This window comes from Vombatus ursinus, unplaced genomic scaffold, assembly GCF_900497805.2.
Source record: "Vombatus ursinus unplaced genomic scaffold, bare-nosed wombat genome assembly UNPS02014973.1, whole genome shotgun sequence".
NCBI classification, from domain to species: domain Eukaryota; kingdom Metazoa; phylum Chordata; class Mammalia; order Diprotodontia; family Vombatidae; genus Vombatus; species Vombatus ursinus.
In genome coordinates, this window is record NW_020954751.1 from 17,275,395 (window position 1) to 17,287,170 (window position 11,776).

At 40.9% G+C, this 11,776-nt stretch overlaps 1 long non-coding RNA gene across 2 annotated transcripts in view; it reads left to right on the plus strand.

Annotated features, from left to right (window-relative positions):
- Positions 1-11,776, plus strand: part of LOC114030623 — a 172,893-nt gene that overhangs the window by 41,193 nt on the left and 119,924 nt on the right. For both annotated transcript variants that reach the window (XR_003567644.1, XR_003567645.1), the window contains exon 2: positions 5,436-5,510. This is a non-coding gene — a long non-coding RNA (uncharacterized LOC114030623). The remainder of the gene's footprint in view (positions 1-5,435; positions 5,511-11,776) is intronic.

The window sequence follows — 11,776 nt, forward strand, 5'->3', positions numbered from 1 at the left end:
GATGGAATGTAAAGTTAACAGAACCAAGAAAAGATTTATACTGACGCAACAATAATATTGTAAAAATCAACCACTTTGAAAGACTTCAGATAAAAGCAATGACCAACCATGATTCTGAAGGACTGTTGTTGATTTAGCCTTCTCACTTTCTGACAAAGGGAATGGACTCAAGATTCAGAGTGAAGAGTACGTTTTTGGACAAAGACAGTGTAGGGAATTTGTTTTGCTTGACTATGCATATTTGTTACAAGGGTTTTGTTTTTCCTCTTAAGTTGGGGTTGAGTGGAAGGGAAAAAAAGTAAATTCTTATTTATTGAAAAAGGAATTTTTTAAAAAGTCACTTCTTCTGTATCACAGTTTTGTTATCTGTGAAATAAGGATAATGATACTACCCTGTTTACCTCTTGGAAGGCTCTTAGGAGATAATGTAATGAATACACCTTGCCAAGTGAAGATGGTGCAGATATTTAAGAATGACATAGTGGGCAGAGACGTGATCCAGTTTTTATGGCAGTATGTGGGAGCAGGGTGCCACCCTTACAGAAGGGGTATCTCTATGCAGGATTAGGCCAGGCTTGCAGCTGGACAAGTGAGGCAGGGGAAGCTAGTAGTAAACTCTGGGGCCCTCTGTTTCTGTTTACTTCCCCCTCAACCCATGAATATTTTTAACCTCTCAAGGCCTCTCCATAGTTGGGGGTCAAAGCAATAGCCTAACCAGTTTTCTGTTACAGAGCTCAGTTTTCTAAAACTATTTCCTGAGGCCCAAGGACAGTCTGGATCAGGCCTAGAGGCTACAGAACAGCTCAAGGCCAAGTGATTAAGGAGGACTCCATGGTTTGAGCCTCCAGATTTCAGTACATGGTGTTCAGAGGAGCAGAGGTTGAAGGACTGGTTTTCTATCAGATAAAAGGCAAGGTCCCTATATAGGTATTGAAATATTCTCTTGCATTTGAAGTTACTGTCATTTAAAAGTAGATAAGAAGAAGAAAAAAAAAGAAAAATGTGAGAAAAAATAGTAATATAACTACATTCGAAATTCACATATGTAACTGATGACATGGTATTTCCAAATGTACATTTCTCATAAAATCATAGAATATCCGCTTGGGAAGGGAGCTGGGAAGACCATCTAGTTTGGCCCTCTTCATTTTTCATATGGGGAAACTGAAGCCCAGAGATGTGAATAATAATAATCCTAATGATACCACCATCACTACTACTGCAATAACAATACTAATGATTCTACTACTACTACCACCACCTTCATCCTTAAGTCTTTGTTACCTTAACATCGAAACTGTAAAGAAAACAGAGAATATGATTAGGATGTTCTGTATTAGGATTATCCTTTGCCTCTGACCCACAGATCTCAGATTGTACTAAAAAGCAGACATAATACAAGTTGGGGGCAGCTAGGTGGTGCAGTGGATAGAGCTTTGGTCCTCATCTTTGGAAGTTCAAATCCAGCCTCAGACATTTCCTAGCATGTCATCAATTACATATGTGAGTTTTCAATGTAGTAGAGTTTGCTGTGTTGGGAAAACTGTAGATGTTGCCAGTAGACTTGGTGAGGGTACTAGTTTTTGCCACATTGATCCTTGTTTGTTCCCATTTCTGTTAAGTGGCACTTAGAGACAAGTAGTATCTCACTTTAAAAGAATATTCTGAACACAAAATGCAGATTTCCCAAAAATTGTATTAATATAAATGTGGGCTATTCTTCTCCCCTTCCCCAAGCTGGTTTGTATACATCTGTGTATTATACCCCCTTTCCAACCTTCCAATTTTCACAATATTTTTATTTTTTATGCGGTGATTTTTGGTTAGGGTTGCCGTGTCCTAAGACTTGTTCACGTTGTGGCTAGTCTGTCAGTAATGAAATTTTCTGAACTTGGCTAGGATGGTCCAGGCCCAATTTATCATTGAGGACACCCTTGAAGCATTTCTAGCTTGGTGTAAGAGTCACTGGTGTTTATACTCCATTGGCACAGCTTTTGAGAACCTAGAATCTCACTGAACCTCCAGATGAAGCAGTTGAGGTTCAGAGCATTGATATCTTCCCAGAGGTGCACAGTCAGTAGCAGAAGTGGGATATGAACATTGATCCTTTGGCTCCAAAACCAGTGTTTTCCACTGTTCGTTGGACTGGCCTCCTTAGAGTTCCTAGCACACATCATCCTATCTGTGAATGTTCTCATTGGTTATACTTTGTGTGTCAGGAACATTCTCCTTCCTCATCTCCACCTCTTTGCTTCTCTGGCTTCTAAGTGTCAGCTGAAGTCCTACCTTCTGTAAGAGGCCTTTTCTAGTCCTCCTTAATCTTAATGCCTTTCCTCTAAGACTAACTCCAGTTTTTCCTGTGTATGGTTTGTTTGTACATTATTCCGGGAGCTTCTTCAGAGCAGGCATTGTCTCTTACCATTTTTTTTTATCTCCAGGTTTTAGCACAACCCAGGTGAGTGTCATTCTTGACTCCTTCCTCTCTCTCCTCGCCTTATATCCAGTTAGTGGTCCTGTCATTTCCACCTCTGTGAAGTCTCTTACAGATGGCTCCTTCTCTCCTCTGACACTGCTGCTTCCTTATTTCATACTTCATGACTATTGCAGTAACTGGCTGGTTGGTCTCCTTTGCCTCAAATCTCTCTCCACTCCAAATCTCTCCTGTCTGCTCAGCTATCAAATTGATCTTCCTAAAATGTAGAACTGATGCTATCACTCCTCCTTACTTCCATATTTGTAAATATGGCTCCCTATTACCTCCAGGACCAAATAGAAAACCCTCTGTTGGACTGTCAAAGGCCTTCATAACCAGGCTTCTATTGCCATTGCAGTCTTCCCCTCCATGTAGTCTACAGTGTAGTGACACTGGCCTCCTTATTGTTCCTCACACAAGGTGCGCCTTCTTCTGATGGTGGTGTTTTCATTGGCTGTACCACATGCCTGGAATGTGCTCCCATTTCATTTGCACCTCCTGACTTCCCTGACATTCTTTAGGTCTCATCTAACCCCCATCTTGTGCAAGAAGCTTTGCTCAGTCCTCCTTAATCATAGTACCTTTCCTCTAAGACCACCCCCATTTGTTCCCCATATAGCTTGTTTGTACATAGTTGTTTATATGTTTGCCCCTCCCCCCCATTAGACTTGTGAGCGCCTTGAGAGCGGGACTTTTTTTGCCTTTATTTACATTCCCACTGTTTTCAGTGACTGACACTTAGTAGGTGCCTCATATATGCTAGTTGACAGACCAGTAGAAAGCACTACAGAGATGTGAGTTATAAATGCTGACACATTTGTATATCTGTCTTGGAAATTCAAGAGCAAGCATCCCAGCGTGGATAATTACTCTGAGAAATTATGTTTGATTTGCATCTGATCACAGATAGCAATTTCAGCTTTATAGTTTCTGAGATGACTGAAGTGAAGACAACCATGGTATCCCTAAATCAGCTGTGCTTGCTTTCAAAGGGCCATTCAGTCCCAAAGACTTTTCTTGAATACCTAATGTTTTGTGTATTAGATTCAAAATCAAAGGACATGTAGATCATTAAGCCAAGTAACTAGAAGCTCAGTTCTAGTTGGCTGTCTGTAATGAGATGTTTGATCTTGGACAGGTCTGCTAGATTCCTTGTGCCTTAGTTTCTCCTTTAACTGGTTCAGTTGGAATAATAGTTGTCAGGAGAAGCCTTAAAGTTAGACATAAACTTGGGTATATATAGTATGCCATACCAGATTGCAAATCATCCAAGTAATGAGTAAGTAAATACTAAATATCTACTGTGTACAAGGTACTGTGATAGACATTGTAGGGGAGACAATGAAGTATAGTTATAACTGACATTTAATTGGTACTTGATATGCAGCCTGGCATAGTGGATTGAGAACGGGTCTCTGAGTCAGAATCTACACTTGGATTTCAGTTTTCCCTCTGATTCATAGTGGCTCTGTGTCCTTCCACCAGTCACATAATTAGCAACACAGTCAACTTTCTCACACTGCAAATTATAGAGAAGGTCCTCATTTGCATTGGTAGAGGGAGTTTCCACACTGGGATTTCTCTGTCAATATTACAGATGCAGTTTAAAAAAAAAAGGCTAGGATGGTATTCACGATTATTCAGTGTTTTCCAAAGTTTTTTCTTCCATTCTATTTCCAGGCTAGTTTTCCGGATTTCAAGCCTAGCCAACCTTCTACTATACCATATATGGATAGCATTCTTTCTTACAGTCTAGTTTGGTTGAACAGTCACAAACATCTTGGCAATTAATACCAGAATATAGGGGGGAAATGGAAGAGTTGCCATAGGATAGAATACCTGCTGAAAGTTAAGAGGATGGTGAGTTTCCTGATGGCTAGAAAGGAACTAAGCTGACCTGTGGGGTTTGGATAGGATGAGGGAGAGTGTGAAAAAAGTTATCGACAGAGAGAACATAAAAGTGATTTGTAGGGGATAATGAGGTGGTCGCCCTGACTGGATTAGTGATTTTTATGTATGAAAGTAGTGGGAAAATGGCCAGAAAACTAGCTTGGTGGTGGGGAGTGGGGGACCAAGATTGCAGGGATCTTGAATTTCAGGGTAAGGAGTTTGAACTTGACCCGACCGAAAAAAGATTTCTGACTATACTTTTCTCCTCCTGATATAAATCTTCCTGAGTGGCTATGGCCAAAACATTCATCATCTGTTAGCCAACTTTCTGTGAAGGTAGCTAGGCTAGTCCTGGGATGATCAAGGTCATTACTGGGTCCTTATTTGAAGTTTGTCCAGCTTGTTGTAGGACCTGTTGGAACTTGTAACCTGTGGCCTAGAGGGTTGAGGATTATCGTCTTTCCTGATGAGGCATTACAGTAGGGGAAAAGAACCCTCTAAACCAGAAACCATGCTTTCTATTTCCTAAATAGCCTTTAGATACAACTTTGCTTTGTTTTTTAAGTTGTTTTTTTTTTTTTTAATTTTGAATTAAGAAAGCATGAGGCAGCATAAGCATAATGTTACAGAGAGAATCCAAGTCCCTTCACCTCCCTGGGCCTTGGTTTCCTTTTTTACAAAATGAGGAGGTTGGACTAGTTGTTCTCTGAAGTGCTGCCAGGTTCTAAATCTGTGATCCTCTGGGGTTGCAGATGTTATTTTAAAAAGGGCAGTGGTTACCTTTTTCATGTACTGGCTCTTTAAAGGTACCCAGCCTATATAAGCCTCTAGTTCCCTAATGTGCAAAAAACTGGAGGATGGAGCACTCCCTCCAGATGGAGAGCCAGGAAGGCATCCTGACTATTTCCTCTCAGTCTGGGTCCTCTCCCAGCTTTCCGGCTTTCAGGAGTGTGGGGGGGAGATGACCCGATGCCAGCAGACGAACACAGTTTCCCTTGCTTGGTCCCCAACTCCAACCATCAGCCTTCCAGGATGACCTCACTTGGATCTCTGCCTTCTGTTTGTTTTGGAGGTGCTGAGAAGTCCGTCACGTGGCTTTCACGAGTTTGCTCGTCATCATTGGTGGAGGGCCATGGATGCCAGCCACGTGAGTAGCCTCTGAGTGGGGGGGAGGCACTATGAAACATTCCCCAGCCATGAGCCCCAGGGCAGAGCTGGGGAGAGAAGGAGGGGAGAAGAAATCGGAAAAGGAGGGGAGATTGCTTTCATTCCTGCCATCTGACTAAGATTGGCCTGGAGTCCATCCTGGCAGGGAATTTTCCTGGAGGAAGAGAGGGCTGGGCTTGGGGGGGGCTGAATCAGGCTTGTGACAGCTTGCCATTTCTAATCCCGCTTTAAAGAGAATCACCGGAAGAGAAAGGTCTGAGTCAGAATCCATGAAAACACTGAACACATTTGTCTGCCTTAATGTTCCCTGCTGACTAATGTTACCCAGAATGTTACTGAGACACATAGTCCTCTGTGTGCTGGGTCAGAGAGGAAAAATGTGACACTTTTTTTTTTCCCTCTTGAGTCTTTAAAATTGGCAGAGGGCATGACCCTGTGTCCCGTTTGCCACCCCCAGTTTTATTTCTTCCCCATCCTGTCCATTTGCTGAGACTTAGAGGATTACACATCCCTCAGGGACACATGCCACATTTTTTCTAGCCTTAACCTGCCTTGTAGCATCTTCTCTGTCCCTTTGAAAATCAGTGTCTGACAGTGTAGCTCAGCCTGGCAGATTGAGTGGGAAAGGAGCCAGGCCAGTGGTTAAACAGGCTTTAGTCTGAGTGGTAACTTGGTATTGAGGAGGAAGGGGAATAAACCAAAACTGTTCCCAAGAGAGAACAGGACAGAGTTAACAGGCAGAGGAAAGTCCTGTTCTTAAAAACAAGATTTCTACATAAGGTAGGGGCTCTTTGGAACTTGGAGTGATGACCAGGGGCATATAGGGGCCTTTAAGGCCTAATGAGTAGATACACAACCACATTCATAGAATCATAATCTAGGTTAGACCTGGAAGGGACCTTAAAGTTCATTTAGTCCAGCCCCCTTTGTGAAGAAGTATCATAGAATCAGAAGATCTGGGTCTAAATCCTAGCTGACATTTACTAAACTGCTTACTGACAGGCAAGTCATGTTGTTTCCTTTGCTGTAAAATGGGGACAAGAATATTTCTGCCATCTACCTCACAAAATTGTTGTGATGATAGCATTTGTAAATCCTTTAAAAGCAATACTGTGGTTACTATTTCAAAAATTTGGATAGGCCTTTGTTGAATTGCTCTCACTTACATTTCTTAGGCATATGCCTCCCACTTCTCCCTCCCAGTGAACCACACCTTATAACAATTTAAAACAAAACAACCCTGACCTATCAAAAAATGTCTGATTTGCATGCAGTGTTCCACATTTGTGGACCCTCCCCTTTTCAGAAGACTGGAGGGTGGGGGATGTCTTTTTATATCTCTTCTTCAGGATCAGTTTTGGTTATAGTAATTTCACAGTATTGTTTTGATTATGTTGTTATTTCCATTTATATTATTCTCATCATTGTATGTGTTTTCCTCACCTTTCTGACATCACTGTCAGTTCAGAAAAGTCTTTCCATGTTTCCTTATTTTTCATCATGTTTGTTATTTTTTCAGTAGCACAGTAATTTTTTCAATATTATTTTTTTTTGAAGTACTCCTTAGATTATTGCCACAGATGGAGAAATAGGTCCAGAGATTAAAGTGACAAGGTCACATAGTATTTATCAGTTCCCAGACCCCCAAATTCCCACTTGGCTTTTTGCCGTTTCCTAATAAAGACAGCATTCATCAGTTAATTAAATTATCAGATTAAAGTTAAGACTATCTCCAGAGGCCCAGTCTATTAATTTACAAATCACTGATTGACTTTAGCCAGAGGGTGGACATTATTCATTATGGCCATTCTTTCCTTAACCTTGTTGGATAGATAGGGTTTGGCGTACCCTGAAAGGAAGGAAGCTCTTTCTGGTAGTGATTGTTGTAGTAGAAAGAATTCTGAGATTGGAAGTAGACTAAAGATTGGGATTTGAAATTTGGGGGGAGCATGACTTGAATCTGGCCTGGAAGTCAGGTGGAGACTTAGATGTGAGCAAGATAAGCCCTTCAGTTCGAGGCTAGGAAGGTTCTAGGGGTGGAATCAAGATTCTTCTTGGTGAAGAAGCAAAGATTATAGCCTTAGTGGAGGGAGACAGTATGGCGTAGACGTGACCTCCAAGTGAAGGAGGGGCTTAAATTGTAAAACATTTTCTTATAAATGTTAACTGTTATTGTAATTTCCATCCCCGAAGGGGGAAAATGATTGAGGGAGAAGTCTGGGTTGATCTACCATTGAATGAAAAAGCTGACCCGGGGGCCAGTGATGAGAAATGCTACATACCTCCTGACTGAGAGGCTATGATCTAATATGCATAATGAGGAACACATCTTTGGACATGGCCAGTGTGGGAATTTTGGAATAAGATGGGAGGGAGAAGAAATTAATGCTTTATAATTGAAAAAAATTTCAATTAAAAAAATTCATTTCGAAGCATAGAATATTGGAGGTGAGGGATCTTAGGACAATCAGTTTGATTCAGCACACATTTATTAGCTACATGGACGTTGCTGCATTGATATGTAAGACTAAAAGGGCAGAGTACTTGCGTGCCTTCCCCCCCCCAACAGCTAATATTCTAGGATATGTGAAGGGATCATAGAACATTAGAATGTTAACATTGAAAGAGTCCTTAAAGCTCATTGATCAACAACCATTTATTTAAGCACTTGTTACTTGCCTGTTCATCCCTAATGAGATCCCTTCATGTTATGAATAGGGAAACTGAAGTGCTTTTTTTTTATTAATTATAGTAAGCCTTGGAGCTGAAGAGATATAACAGTCTTGGAGGTGTCTTGAGTATGAGCCAAAGAAAGGGCATCTTCTAGGGTAAAGAAGGGGTTGGAATGGAGAATTCAAAGATTTTGTGATTCTGCCTGTATGAAAGCAAGTTCCTATCTGTTGTCAAAACTAAAGATTAGTAGAGTTTGTGAAGTGTCTTGCTAATAATGCTGATAGGCTATAGGAGGAGTATTTGATGAATGATTTGAGAGATAGTATGGTATAGACCAGAGTTCCAATCTTAGCCCAGGTCACATTGCTTAACTTTTCTGTACTCCACTTTCCTCTTCTATACAATAGAGAAAATACTATTTGCATTACCTATTCCTGCATGAATTTTTTAAATTAGTTTTTTTTTAATTATAAAGCACTATTTGTTTCCCTCCCATCTTACTTCAAAATTCCCACACTGATCATGTCCAAAAAATGTATTCTTCATTTTGCATGTTGGACCATAGCCTCTCTGTCAGGAGGTATGTAGAATTCTTCATCACTGATCCTGTCAATAAACATTTTTTAAGCACTCACAATGTTCCAGGCACTGTGCTAAGTGCTGGGGTATACAAAAAAAGGCAAAAGACAATTCCTGCCCTCATGGAGCTTACAATCTGATGGAGGAGACAACAAGCAAATATGTACAAACAGGCTATATGCAGCACAAATAGAAAATAATTAACAGAGGGAATGCACTGGAATTAAGAGGGGTTGGGGAAGGCTGCCTATAGAAGGTAGGATTTTCATTGGGACTTAAAGGAAGCCAAGGGAGGTCAGTAATTGGAGCAGAGGAGGGAAAGCATTACAGGCATAGGGGACAGCCAAGGAAAATGCCCAGAGCTTGAGAGTGTCTTCTTTGTGGAACATTGAGGAGGCTAGTGTCACTTCATGGCAGAATTTTTGTAGGGGTCTAAAGTGTAAGAAGACTGAAAGGGTAGGAGAGAACTAGGTAATACAGGATAGTGCTGTGAATGCCAGACAGAATTTTTTTTTTATTTGATCTTAGAAGTTATTGGAAGCCATTGGAGTTCTGGAATTGTTATTAATCTTTATGTTGATCAGATTGTTTGTCTTTACAAAGTTGATGTTATAAATTGTTCACTTCATTCACTCAGCGTTAGTCCAAGTGTATCTTCCCAGGGGTCTCTGAAACTGTCCTTTTCTTTATTTCTTACAATAGTATGCCATTACTTCATATACTATAATTGGTTCAGCCAGACCCTCATTGATGGGCACCCCTTTAGTTTCCAGTTTGTTTGCCACCACAAAAAGAGTTGCTCTAAATGATTTTGTATGGAGGACCTGTTCCTCTTTCTCTGATCTGGTGGAGGGATTTTGACATTGATGCACAGATGAAATCAAAAGTCTGGACAAAAAAATACCCCCCACGCTTAGAAAATAGAAGTGGATTGGGAAGTGTGGCAAGGTAGGCTTAGAGTTAAACCTGGAGTCAAAAACTAGTTCCTTGACCATGGGGAAGTCATTTATCCACTCTTATATTCTTAGTTCCCTAATCTTATTTTTTGAAACTCTCTCTGATGGAGCTGTCTGTAGTGAATGCTTTCCTAACAAATTTGTCTGTAGTGTAGTGCTTTCCAAACAAATTTGAGCTGTTAAATATAGGGAGACAGATTGGACCTGTGATTTCTTTAATATAGAGAACTCTAAGGTGAGGAAAGCCCCTCCACCAGTGAAGTTTGGCACCTTTGCTGCAATTTATATGCCCAGATTACTAAGAGTATAAGTGACTTGTCCACGATCACACAATCAGTATGTGTCTAAGGTGGGCTTGTATAATACAGATCCCTTTGGTTTTGAGGTTGGCTTCTATCCGTTCTTGCATAAATGTCCTGTTCTGGGGCCATTGATTCTGAGCTGAATTAGTAATCCTGGTTTGGTAAAACCTAAAGATACTTATGTTACTATGGAAACAGTTAAGCTGTCCTATATTCTACATTATGTCATCCTCCTGCATGGTTAAGGAAAAGGGAACATTGACTATAACTGGGACATCTGCTGAATACAGAGACATTGGGCAGAGTAAGGGAAGGGGCCAGAAGTGAAAATAGAATTTGCATTTCTAATAAGTAGGCATTTGAAATTTTCAAGTGGTTGTGTTAGGAAGGAAGGGTTTTGCTAAAGGCTGGTAAATACAGTGAAGTCTAAGAGCCACCAGGCCCTCCTCCCCACCTTTTGTATTTGTGAATACAGTGTATGCAATAGGGCCTTTAGTGAGAACATTTATTAAGCACTTACTGGGTGTTGGGCATTGTGCTAAGACCTAGGGATGCAAATACAAGCAAACAAGGTATTTAGCTTCTAGGTTGACATGGCTGAGAAGTGAGGTGGAGGCTTGGATCTGGGCAAGAAAAGGAGACTGTTCATGAGGTATCCCCTCATTCTCTCCCCATGATGAGACTATATATGTAAAGTGCTTTGCTAACCTTAAGCATTAAATAAAAGTGAGCTGTATGTTGTTTCTTTTTCCTTTCTCAGATGATATACTTTACTTCAGTTTTTCTGTATAGTTCCTTATTTGCTAATGTTGTAGCCTATTTAAGCTCAACCATATATCTCCCCGTTGCCCTATAAATTAATATTAGAGACCTTCTTATCCCCATTTTGTAAATGAGCAAACTGAGGCTCAAAAATGTTAGATGACTTGTCCATGGTCACACTGTGCTTGAGTGTTAGAGGTAGGATTTGAACCCAGGGAGTCTTTACGCCTGGGTCCACTCTTTGTACAGCCTCATGTTCTCTTTAAGTCGTGGTGTGTGTGTGTGTGTGTGTGTGTGTGACAGAGAGTGAGAGTGAGTGAGTTAAAGAGATAGTATTAGAGTCAGAGAGACAGACAGATACCGATCCCTTTGGTAGTTGTTTGGTGAAGCCTACTCCTTTGCAGAATGTTGCCTATATTCATAATGGAAGGAAATGTTAATTATCATTTAGAGGTTAATGAAAATAAAGACTTAAATTTGTTTTCCCATCCAAGTTCATGGACATCCCCCATCCCCTTCTAAAACTATCTTAATCCTGCTGCTCTAGACATTTTCAGGTTCCAGCTAGGGAACATTTCTTTAGTGTATATCTTTTCTTTTTAAGGTTGTATCCTCAGGGTGTGGTCCACATGAAGAATAATGCTTCTTTACTGGCTTATCTGTGACATAATGCACCGTGAATAAGTCAGTTTATTTATTGGTCCTGTGACTGGCAGCCAGCAGCAAAGTGAAGCTGTGGGAACTAAGGATAACCAGGAGGAGTCATGTGCAGGGAAGGATAAGTTACTGGAATCAACCAGGTCTAGCCATTAAAAGGAAATAATTTGGCTTCCTTGGGTAACCTGGCACAGGAGAAAAGCAGGTTTTAGCAGGAGCTGGAGGTGCTGTAGGAAATGGGGTTGGCTGAGTACCTCTGATGAGCGCTGGGGTGCAGTGTGGGGCTGGAAACTTGGATAGAGCTGCCCATTGGAGGT